This window comes from Rhamphochromis longiceps, linkage group LG12, assembly GCF_057381845.1.
Source record: "Rhamphochromis longiceps isolate RC_006_pf linkage group LG12, R_longiceps_female_GT1.1, whole genome shotgun sequence".
In the NCBI taxonomy this organism is placed as follows: Eukaryota; Metazoa; Chordata; class Actinopteri; order Cichliformes; family Cichlidae; genus Rhamphochromis; species Rhamphochromis longiceps.
Genome location: NC_140568.1, coordinates 44,667,248 through 44,679,746, shown reverse-complemented (window position 1 = coordinate 44,679,746; position 12,499 = coordinate 44,667,248). Strand labels below are relative to the sequence as shown.

Below are 12,499 nucleotides of genomic sequence, written 5' to 3'. Positions count from 1 at the left end.
GAACGCATACGACCCCTAGAGCGCACTAACTTTATTAACAGCCACACAAATGTAAAGCACACATCAAACATAAATGAACCATTTGACTGTCTCCATAATTGAGAGCATTTTCTCTTCTTATGTCAACAGTCTCGAAAGGAAAAATTACCTCATAATTAACAAACTCATTTTCCTCCCTTCTTTAACTTCAGTCTTTAAATGTCTGTGGCCTGATGTGAGCAGCAGCTGGACTTTGGGAGAGGAATTTTTTCCCATTCTTGTCTGATAGAGGATTCTGGTTGCTCAGCACTGCTGGCTCTTCTTTGACGTGTTTTTAAATACATGATGCTCCAGATGTTCCCAGCTGGTGAAAGATCTGGACTGCAGGCAGACCAGTTCAACACCTAGACCCTTCTAGCTGTGCTGGTGGACTACCTGCAGATGTGGTTTAGCATCTTCCTGCAGGAATGTGAAAGCCCTCCCTGAAAAAGAAACCTGTAGATACCTTTCAGCACTGATGGAGCTTTTCCAGATGTGCCAGTTCAGTCAGTTCTGACGATATTATGTTCTGTAGATGATGATGTGTTCAATGTAGCTCTTCCTTTTTCAGTATCACTTCTTTCTCCATCCTTTTGTTTTTGAGACATATTGCTGCCATCAAATTCAAAATGTGCTCATATTTTTTATAAAACAGCAAAATGTCTAATTTTAACCATCTGATATGTTTTCTATGCTCTATCGTGAATAAAATATGGGTTTATACAATCATTGCATTCATTTTTTAATTACATTTTATTCAGTGTTACATTTTTGAAAAATGTATTGACAGCAATGTTGAATATTATTACACAGGAAAAACAACTACAGTAAAATAATGACACCGTGACGCCTCTGCCTTTGTAAATGGAGGGACAGTAACTGCATGTAAAACCTGCAGACAGTCAGATTAACAGTATTTCGTCTCTATCTGCCATTCTGCAGCTCATCTCATGTAAACAATAACGTGGCCACAGCGTGACGTGGAAAAAGGCACATACCTTTGATGTTGCGTGAGAAACTCTTTATTCCTCGTCCACACGTAAACGCAAAAAAGAAGTTTTAAAAAATCTCAGTTTTCGGTGATTCGAAACATCGTTTACGTGGACAAAACAGCTGTGTTTTCAAAAATACCCGTGTAGGTGCGGACGCAGCCTAAAAGAGTTAGTAGTTTATTTTATTACTACCTGCAGATTACTTGTATTTGCTTAACTGTTTACTAAATGTTTGATGTGTGAAATAAACCGCAATGGAGACACTAAGAGAGGAGATGAAGAGATGTGTGAGTCTCTGTCCTCCTGGACCAAATCTTCTGCTGCTGTTAGTGAAACCTTCTGGTTTCACTGAGGGGAACAGGAAAACTCTGAAGTTCATCCTGAGTTTGTTTGGAGAAGATTCCTTTAAACTGGCAACCCTGGGCACATTAGCAAGTGGTGGAGGCCAGCAGGTGGATGAGGGAAGGGGAGGCAGGAGCAGAGACCCGAGGCGGTGAACTGAACTTCAGGTAAGAAGTTATGACCTGGGCCCTGTTTCAGGAAGCCGGTTTAGTGGAAAAACTGAGTAAGTATACCCTGAGTTAACGAAAACTCTGGGTTTTCGGTTTCACAAAGCGAGTTTAGATTAATTCTGAGTGAGTCACTATGACGACACACTCCGTGAAGCTAACCTGCCCCCTAGCAGGTTTACTACAACTAACCCTGACTGTCTCCGCCCCTTTGTCGGAAACCTGACAGTAGGAAGTGTCGGACATGGCGTGCCACTTCCTTGAAGAGCCAGTAGATGTTGAAGCCCAAATTCTCCGCAGAGCTCTCCGCCGGGAGAGAGTGATCAGAGCGCGTTTGGACATTTTATCATTTCCTGATGATTTTCTGTGCGAACGTTACCGTTTCTCAGCACAATCTATAATTTATTTGGATAACATCCTCAGGCCATATATTGCTCATGTGACACATCGCGGACATGCTCTCAGTTCTGTACATATTATTTGTATTGCACTTCGGTTTTTTGCAAACGGGAGCTTTCTGTATAATATTGGTGACGCTGAGCACGTTTCCAAGGCTACCGTCTGTCGGGCAGTCAGGAATGTTACAGTTGCACTGAAACGTCTCCTGTACCCGTTTGTGGTGTTCCCCGGTCACAGACCCACAAGATTTATCAAAGAGGGATGCCACAAAATTGCAGGTATCAGGATGAACAAAACTTAATTTATGATGTGGTGATACTTGAACTACTACTTAAATTTTACATTTATTTTCAGGGTTCCCAGGCGTGATTGGCTGTACAGATGGCACTCACATTCCAATCATTGCTCCTTCAGTAAATGAAGGAGACTATGTGAACAGGAAGTCTTTCCACAGCATTAATGTACAGGTACATAGTTCCCTGTAGCATGTCAAACTAACAAATTATTTCATCATAGTAATGGATGCTAATTTGTGTTCTCTGCACTGTGAAGATCATATGTGATGCTGCCAACATTATCACAAATGTGGAAGCCAAGTGGCCAGGCTCTGTCCATGACTCACAAATATTCCGTGAATGTACACTGAGCACAAAATTTGGACATGGTGAGTTGAGAATACTTTAAAATATATAAAGACCAATTGCTTCAGGGACATTTGAACTGAAGTGTATCCTTCTGTCTTAGGAGAGTTCACTGGCTACTTGCTTGGTGATGGGGGGTATCCATGTTTACCCTATTTGCTTACCCCTTACCCTGACCCTGAACCGGGCCCACAGCAGCGATATAATCTGGCTAATTGCAGGACAAGAGCCAGAATTGAAATGACTATCGGAATGCTTAAGGCCCGGTTCCAGTGCCTGCAAAGACTCAGGGTCACCCCAGAAAGGGCATGTGACATTATTGTGGCATGTGTGATTCTTCACAACATTGCCACAATTAGAGGAGAACACTGTCCTTCTGAACCAAACATCAGCAGTGATCCAAACCATGAACATCCTGACCCTCCCACGGACATACAAGATGGAAGCGCAGTCAGAGACACCATATGTCACAATCATTTCTTTTGACCCATCACCTCAACATGTTGAAAGAAGAATAAACAGATTTTTTGTTCAACTGGCTTTATTGGTCGCCTGTGTTTCCTGTACACAAAGTATTAAAAGATGTAAACCTCATAAAGTGTCTCTGTTGCTTCCTCCTCTGTAACAGCTGTCAATGTTTCTTCATTATTTTCCTGTAGTAAAGAAATAGACAACATTGCTGTTCTACTGTAAACTCATATAATCTGTGGAGTATTACTCACAACTGCATGTTGGTCTGGCTCAACAGGAGGCTGCACCAGATGCAGTACACCACCACCATCAACTGATAGAATATGAGGTTTATACAGGTCACTTATAAATTACAAGGGACCAAATGGCAATTAACAAACATACCAAGCACCTTACACTTCATTGTCATTATGCTCTCAAAGACAACCACGACTGAGGGAAGGCAAAATCAGTAGGAAAATAACTTCACTACAAAATACTCCATTATGGTAAAGAGTTTATCAAATGAATGAGTAGCACTGCAAAGGTGACTGTGAAGAAAGGATGTATGCACATCATGTATTATTTTGAATTTACCCCCTATGTAGGCACTTGTGTCTTGTGGGGTTATTGACTCAGAGGATGTCCCCGCAGAGATGCCTTCGGCCACAGGGCGCCCACTGTTTTGGCTGAGGACCAACTGCTCAGCCTCTGTGAGTGGTGGTGGTGGAGGACCCCCACCTGTTTTTCAGGCCTCTGCTTTTTTTCTGTTGGCTATAACGGGCCACATTTGAGCATACAGAGTAAGCAAATATGTACTTGTAATGTGCTCAGATAATTTCAATAAGTGCTTACAGAAAGAAAATTAATGTAGCCTCTAACTGCAATTGATTTACATGGGACAAACAGACCAAGCACTATGGCTCATAATACAATTACACCTTACCTGTTTGGACTATATTTTTATATTTCATTTTTACTTGCTGCCAGGAACGTTTGGGGCCTGTTGGGTTGCACCTGCGCTCACATCACATCACAAAATAAAATGTATAAAATAACAAATAAAATAACATATGATAAAATAACGTGTTATATGGGTGGAAATCCCTCGATCAATGTTTAAATTAACACTCACGCATTGACTCTGTCGGCTATGTTTTGCCATGCATGCTCCCTTTCTTTTGCAGCTGTGGCTGTGTTACTTTTTTCCGCGGAATTTGCATGTTATCGGCATATGCTGCCATCAGAATTTCGGCCTCAAGCGCTGTGAAATACATTGACCACGCCTTCTTTCCCTCCGTCTCCATGGTGACTCGCTTAATCTGTGCTCCGCTTATCAGGGCTTTATGTATCCTCGTCCGCGCGCTTCACTTGGGGTTAAAGCAACTCCGCGTTGACTGAACTAATTGTTATCAGCCTTTCTGAAACGGAATATTCCGAGTTGGACAGTTCGGGGTTACTCAACCGTGAGTGTCGTTTTTCACTCTGAGTTTTCCAAACCGGCTTCCTGAAACAGGGCCCTGCAGTCTATCTGGGTCAGATATAAACCAAGTTTAGGTGGAGTTTATTTTCGTTATGCTGACTTTTTACAGTCAGTTAAAATAACTCGTACTGCGTGCTAGCTAGCATGACGGAGTTTCTATACAGCTGGGTGGGTGCTATGATGTTACTGATAGTGAACTTTATTTTATTCATAAGGTTAGTAGTAGAGTTTCCAACCGTCCCGTAAAAAACTGAATCGTCTGGTATTCAGAGAAAATATCACGCGTTTTGTATTGAGGTGAAAAGAAACACAGTTTGTCCCGGACTTCAGCTACAATGAAAAAGGCACAAAGCTGGAGTTATTCTGTGTTTACGCTGCACAGCTGCCTCTTCTCCTCTCATTCTCCCCCCTCCCTCTCCTGTTTCTACTTCAATCATGAAACTGATCAATGATCAGCTGATCGGCTTTTCTCTCTTGTTTGTTTATCGCCCACTTTGCGCCAGAAAGAGGAAACCAGCGGATGTCGCGCTAAACAACAGCAGCACGTTTGATCAGCTGCTGTTAGAATTTATTTAATATTAATTTCTAGTATCAGCTGATGTTTGCTGGAGCCACAGCTGTAAAGCTGCTGGTCATGATATCGGTTTGGATATGTGGTGAGAGGGAAACATGAAGATGAAACCAGGAGATGTCCTTACTGAATCATCAGAGCTGTGATGGAGAAACAGGTTTACCTTTTAGGTGACATGGATGAGTTGAAGGGAAGTTATGAACTGTTTCTGAGAGACAAATAACACCAGGATCCTTTTTTACGTAGCTGACAGCTGGTAACTGTGCAGGGGCGGGTCTAGCAAAGTGTTGCCAGGGGGGCAGGTAGAGCATTAACAGGGAAAGGGGGGCACAAAGAAATACTTTCTTATTCTGATTTAAAATGTCTAGCTTTTAATAAATAATTATCTGAATCTTACAACAAACAATTGATAGATTAATGCATATATACCATCAGAACAGTGTACATCACTGTCACAACAGTGTTTGTTTTCATTCAAAGGCTTTATGATTTTTCCTACAATGGTGGGCCGGTCTCCAGTCAAAATGCCCGGGACGATTTTTTGTCCCAGTCCAGCCCTGTATGCAGCTCATCTGCAGTCTGGTGTTGCCTACATCTTTCTATTAAAAAGGCAGAATTTCCGAGTTCTGAGTACAATCGAAAGCACCACGACTGCAGTTTTTGTGTTGGGTGTAAAAAGTGCACATGACGCTGTGACGTAGGCTAGAATCATACGGCGGTCAGCGACGGTCCAGGCGTGGGATTTCTCTCGTGGAAATGTGCACATTACTTTTTCCTTTCTATTGGTAGGTGGCACAGTGCACTTGTGGCAAATAAGCAAGCTAGAAGACTGGCAAAGTTATGGAAGCAACACATTAACAAGAGAAATCTGAGTAAGACCAAAGTTACTTTCCCTAGTAACTACAGGGAGTGCAGAATTATTAGGCAAGTTGTATTTTTGAGGAATAATGTTATTATTGAACAACAACCATGTTCTCAATGAACCCAAAAAACTCATTAATATCAAAGCTGAATGTTTTTGGAAGTAGTTTTTAGTTTGTTTTTAGTTTTAGCTATTTTAGGGGGATATCTGTGTGTGCAGGTGACTATTACTGTGCATAATTATTAGGCAACTTAACAAAAACAAATATATACCCATTTCAATTATTTATTTTTACCAGTGACACCAATATAACATCTCCACATTCACAAATATACATTTCTGACATTCAAAACAAAACAAAAACAAATCAGCGACCAATATAGCCACCTTTCTTTGCAAGGACACTCAAAAGCCTGCCATCCATGGATTCTGTCAGTGTTTTGATCTGTTCACCATCAACATTGCGTGCAGCAGCAACCACAGCCTCCCAGACACTGTTCAGAGAGGTGTACTGTTTTCCCTCCTTGTAAATCTCACATTTGATGATGGACCACAGGTTCTCAATGGGGTTCAGATCAGGTGAACAAGGAGGCCATGTCATTAGTTTTTCTTCTTTTATACCCTTTCTTACCAGCCACGCTGTGGAGTACTTGGACGCGTGTGATGGAGCATTGTCCTGCATGAAAATCATGTTTTTCTTGAAGGATGCAGACTTCTTCCTGTACCACTGCTTGAAAAAGGTGTCTTCCAGAAACTGGCAGTAGGACTGGGAGTTGAGCTTGACTCCATCCTCAACCCGAAAAGGCCCCACAAGCTCATCTTTGATGATACCAGCCCAAACCAGTACTCCACCTCCACCTTGCTGGCGTCTGAGTCGGACTGGAGCTCTCTGCCCTTTACCAATCCAGCCACGGGCCCATCCATCTGGCCCATCAAGACTCACTCTCATTTCATCAGTCCATAAAACCTTAGAAAAACCAGTCTTGAGATATTTCTTGGCCCAGTCTTGATGTTTCAGCTTGTGTGTCTTGTTCAGTGGTGGTCGTCTTTCAGCCTTTCTTACCTTGGCCATGTCTCTGAGTATTGCACACCTTGTGCTTTTGGGCACTCCAGTGATGTTGCAGCTCTGAAATATGGCCAAACTGGTGGCAAGTGGCATCTTGGCAGCTGCACGCTTGACTTTTCTCAGTTCATGGGCAGTTATTTTGCGCCTTGGTTTTTCCACACGCTTCTTGCGACCCTGTTGACTATTTTGAATGAAACGCTTGATTGTTCGATGATCACGCTTCAGAAGCTTTGCAATTTTGAGACTGCTGCATCCCTCTGCAAGATATCTCACTATTTTTGACTTTTCTGAGCCTGTCAAGTCCTTCTTTTGACCCATTTTGCCAAAGGAAAGGAAGTTGCCTAATAATTATGCACACCTGATATAGGGTGTTGATGTCATTAGACCACACCCCTTCTCATTACAGAGATGCACATCACCTAATATGCTTAATTGGTAGTAGGCTTTCGAGCCTATACAGCTTGGAGTAAGACAACATGCATGAAGAGGATGATGTGGACAAAATACTCATTTGCCTAATAATTCTGCACTTCCTGTAGTTACTTTGAAAGTAACGAGTAACTTGAAGTAACTGAGTTATTTTTGATAGAAGTACCTAGTAATGTAACTAGGTTGCTAATTTAAGCTAATGACAACAGGAAGATGAAGAAAAACTCAGAAGGAAAGAGACAAATGAGAAGAGCAGAAGGAAAAAGAAGAAAAGAAAGTGATGAGACAGAAATATGAAGAGTTGGTTTAAAAAGGCAGAAAAGGAAAACTGAAGAATTTAAAGAATTTAAAGAAAAATATAGGAAACACTGATGGAAAAAAATGACGAGGAGCTCAAAGCTCTGAAGGAACAGCAAAAAGTACAAAGTGTTAGACGAAACCTCATGAAAGAAGAGAAAAAGCTGCGTACGCCGAAGGACTTAGAAATCAGACATAGAAATAAAGGCTTTTAAGGAGAAAACCAAAAAGAGATGCTGATGACCCGTTCTACTTACAGAACTCCCACCGTTATTCACTCATGACATAAAAATATTAATTAATCATTTAATGAATAAAAATGTTTTTAGATGCACTCTTGTCAACACTTGAGACTTAACTGCAATCAGCCTGCAGAGCACTGAAGTAATAATCTGTGTCAGTCAGCAAGTCTTCGTTTCCTGACGGCTAATTCTTCGATGCACAGGACGGAGCTGCATCTCTGACAGACACACAGACACTGTGTGGAACGGTCTTCAAGTCTCTGCATGCCGAGTTTCATGAAAAGCAGTTTGGCTTCATGAAGAACACGCATGACTCTCAGGGAGACTGCATTTTCCGACCAGTCCAGGAAGTTTCTGCTGCAGCTTTCAGGCCTTTTTTGGTCTCTGTGTGGTTCCATGTTAATCAGTTTGAGAGGGAGGAGCCTGCCTGGTTTCACAGACGGGCCGACACGCCTCCGTCTCCCTGAACAGGCCCGAACCAGCCGGAGAATGTGGACAATGTCGGCTCTGCCTGACTGCAGGGCGACAAACAGGAGATCTAAATCAGCGTGCAGAGGCAGACCGGTGCGTCGCCTCTCTGCAGACAGGTCGGTGCTCTGCAGCCAGGCGACACGATCCGAACAGTAACAGGGAGGAAGAACTCAACGTTTCCCCTTATTTTAATGCAACGTGGTTCACTTCCTTTTAGGTCTCCCCAAATCTCGTGCAGTCTCTTGAGATTGGGTGATCTGGTTATGGTGTAACATCCACGGTGATAAAAAGATGTGTTCATTTAAGTGTGACTGAATCTACAAACTAGCTACAGTCAGAATGATGTGTGTGAACATTTCTGGGCAGTTTGTGTGTGAAACAACAAAAACAGGTATTTTTGATTTTCACTACAGATGATCTCTCAGCTTCACAGGCTGTCAGCTTCACATTGATTTTCTCAGTGAAACTTAGACTCTGTCCGGTGTTGCTGCACAGTGACGTACCTGACAGCAGAGTCGGGCTGCTCTGCTGTCAGGTACGTCCATATAAGGAAGCAGCAAACCTCAGAGTTAACAGATGTGTACAAAACGGTTCAATGATCAATAAAGCTTTGAAATCTGCTTCATCTCTAAATATTTCCATATTTGAATCCCAGGTTCTGAATCTCTGCTGTGAGTCCTGCATGTGTATAATTTAAGTTTCTGCAGCGTTCAGATAAATCTGTGAAAGTATGAAACGCCACATGTTGTAAAACGTCCTCCCTCCTCTCTGCAGTAGGTGTGTCAGCTGGAGGATGCAGCTGTAGTGAAGTCCGTACAAGGACAGACTGAGTGACAGATGGGGTGGGTTGGAGGGAGGACAGACTCTCAGGTATCACCCAGGAATCCTGTAAATCACATCCTGAAATGTAAAACAAGAAGAGTCTCAGAGTTTCTCACGTACATAAATAAATACATGAAGCCTTTTGATTGTTGTATTTTGCGGTTGAACGCACAAACACGTCTGTGCAGGTTCAGGGCGCGTCACAGAAGCAGGAACACGTCTGCGCAGCTAAAACATACAAATGTGCAGCAACTGTGAAGCAGGAAGGTTCATCCTTTGTTTTGACTGCATTAAAAGGGGATACGAGCACAGGCGGGTGCTTCCTCACACAGTGAAAGACAATAAATGATGAACACAACACAACAGCAGTTTTACTGAACTGTGAAAATGAGTACGACACGAGGAAAACAGAAACAAATCAAGATTGAAATCAAATGTAAAAAAATAACTGAGGCAAAAAACAGAAATAAACTGACTTCAGTGGAGATGTTGACCCGTGTGCACCACGAGAGCACAGGTGCAGCACTGTGTGTCGTTCTAATGGACATGTCACTGAGTCAGAGGACTGAGAGGAAGAGGATGAAGGCTGAACATTAAAACGTGTCTCAGAGGCATGAAGACAACACTGAAACCACAAAAACTTCACCTTTCTGTGAAAAATCATCTGAAATCTGAATTTACAACCAACTAACAACAGCTGACAGTTCAGCGTCTGTGATGCAGCTGCAGAGACGTTTCACCTCCGTACCAGGAAACTGACAGCGTGTCATATCAGAACAAAGAAAGTTTGTCTAGTTAAAAAATGAGAGCATGTGAGGCTGTGAACACAGATAAGGCCTGACTTTGACTCAGTGTGATTCTGCTGCTGTGCATCAGTCACAGATCCACCTTCACAGTTTGACTCATTGTGCTGCTGTGAAACTGGAAGCTGCAGATAAGGACAAATTCATCTGAAAGCTGTATGACTGTGTGTGATAATCAACTCTGTTCAGTGCAGGAAAGATGCACATCCATGCTTGTTTGATTGATTTTTGAACCAGTGATCTGACTCAGCCGCATCAGCTGCTCTAAAACTGCTTCACTGCACTGTGATGGTCTATGAATGTGCGCACATTCAAACAGAAAAGGACTCAGCATGATAAACCTGAACGAGCCCAGCAGCTGAGTTAGTGGGATTTTATAGTCCATCACGTCACACAATCCTAGTGAAGTTTGGATTTCTGTTTCTGACTGAGATGATCTGAAAAAGACAAACGTACAAAGATTTCAGTTTTGCACATTTTATTCTGTGATCATAAATCGAGCAAATAAATGTTTAGATTTGGTAACAACAGAAACCAATCAGCTTGTTTTCCATGTAAAAATGTCATGCTGTGGCTGAGAGAGAAAACAGTGAATACTTTGTTTACTAAACAACGTTTTATAATGCAAAGCATTTCAGTTCAGTTTTATTTAGACAGCACATCACAGCAACAGTCACCTCGAGGCACATTTAACAGTTAACAGCAGCTAACGGCACAGAAATCGTATCATTTGTCATAAAACTGGATTCAAATTCTCCAAAAGCCACAAACATAAGAAGCAAAGTCCAGACCTACCTGTCAGTCAAAGAGGCCACGCCCCCAACTTTAAGCTAGGTAATTTAAACAAATGAGTTAATAATAATAATAATAAAAACCTCCCATACAGTTGTATGATGTATGATGGGGGACATTAGGTACAGAGACCAAAACATTTTTTGTATCAGGATGTAAACATGTTTATTTCTACTGTAAAGTTTAAACACGGGAGCCTACGGGGACTGACTCTGTGCTGGAGCCCCTGGTGGACGTTAGAGGAACTGCAGCTTTTAGCATTTCTGCTTCAGCAGGTTTCTGTTTGTTTCATATGCTGAATACATTTATAATGTTAGAGTGTGTGAATGAAAATATACATATCTTAGACGACTATTCCTTAAACTGTGCACAAAATACATTTGTTGATCTTATGATTTGATTTTTTTCCACCAAAATTAGTCAAAATAACTCGACAAATTTTTGATGTTCAGTCAAACATTTTCAAGTGTTCGATCTGTGATAACTTTTAAAAAACACACTGCACAGTTTCATTATATTTACAAAGGGAAAGAAAGCGCAGCAGAAGAGGACGTAGATGACAGCGAGCGTGACTTTGTTCTTGTAAACTCACAGCCGCCTCATCCAGCGGAGCTGCAGACTCAAACTAACACAAAACCAAAACTCACTTTCTTTTACACCAGATCAGAAACTTTTAGAAATCTGCATCCGTATGAAATTCTCTCTCCACTCATCCTCTCTCACATGATGACTGTATACATGCATCAAAGGCAGAAAATAATCAGCTGCTCTTAATCGAGGCCGTGGTCTCAGGTGGAGAAGGTCCGGAGCTGCAGAGCCACTGTGGAATCATGGATACAAACAACAGAAATGAGCTTCTTGTGTCCCGTGTCCGTCTCTTCCTTAGAGACAGGGTGGAGGAGCCGCTGAGGTGGGTCAGGCAGGAGCAGGACACCCTCAGGAGTTTATTTACATTATGAATATGTAATATTTTTTTTACATAGTCAATAACAAATGAGAAGAAATACAGATTGTTGTGGTTTTTAATTTGCTGTTATGTTTGCTTACTGCAGTAAGTTATTCTTGTAGTCTGCAGGGCCGGTCGCTCCATGGTAGGATGGACTTTCAGCATGAACGGCTTTTATCCGCACAAAACAACATCAGAGAAGCACGATTACAGAAACGTGCCGCCGCAGGGATTCATAGCCAGCATGGAGTGACACCAACTGCTGTGTGATAAAAATCTGCATGTCCTGGAGTCATCTGATAGAGTCCAGAGTGCAGCAGAAAACACTGAGCTGGAAACAGCTTAATTGTATCATCCAATATAGATTTCAAATATCTGATTACAGATGTTTGTGCAGGTGTTCTGTCTCTGAGGGAACCTCAGTGATTTCATGAAGCTCAGGTCACTAAATATTTGTTCACAGCTTATAAACCTCAGATGCTGCACAGCCGACATCCCAGAACAGCCACTGATCGTTAGAGTCAGATTAATTCCACACCCACAGTGATCTGACTCAGCTCACAGGCTTGTGAAACTCTGTTTTTCCCATGAATGTTAAAATACTAACCTTAAGTTTGGAAAGACCTTCTGTGTGTTAGAAGAGGAAAACTGCGTTCAGACCATGACCTGAGTGTTTCAGCCTGTTTCTCTCTGTGTCAGTCCGGCT

The 12,499-nt window shown here is 42.1% G+C and overlaps 1 long non-coding RNA gene across 1 annotated transcript; it reads left to right on the top strand.

The window, feature by feature from the left end:
• The first annotated feature begins 1,581 nt into the window (after positions 1–1,581).
• LOC146658107 (uncharacterized) lies at positions 1,582–3,099 on the top strand. Its single transcript, XR_014914148.1, has 2 exons — positions 1,582–2,385; positions 2,471–3,099. It is a non-coding gene; the product is annotated as an uncharacterized LOC146658107 (long non-coding RNA).
• Positions 3,100–12,499: the final 9,400 nt, after the last annotated feature.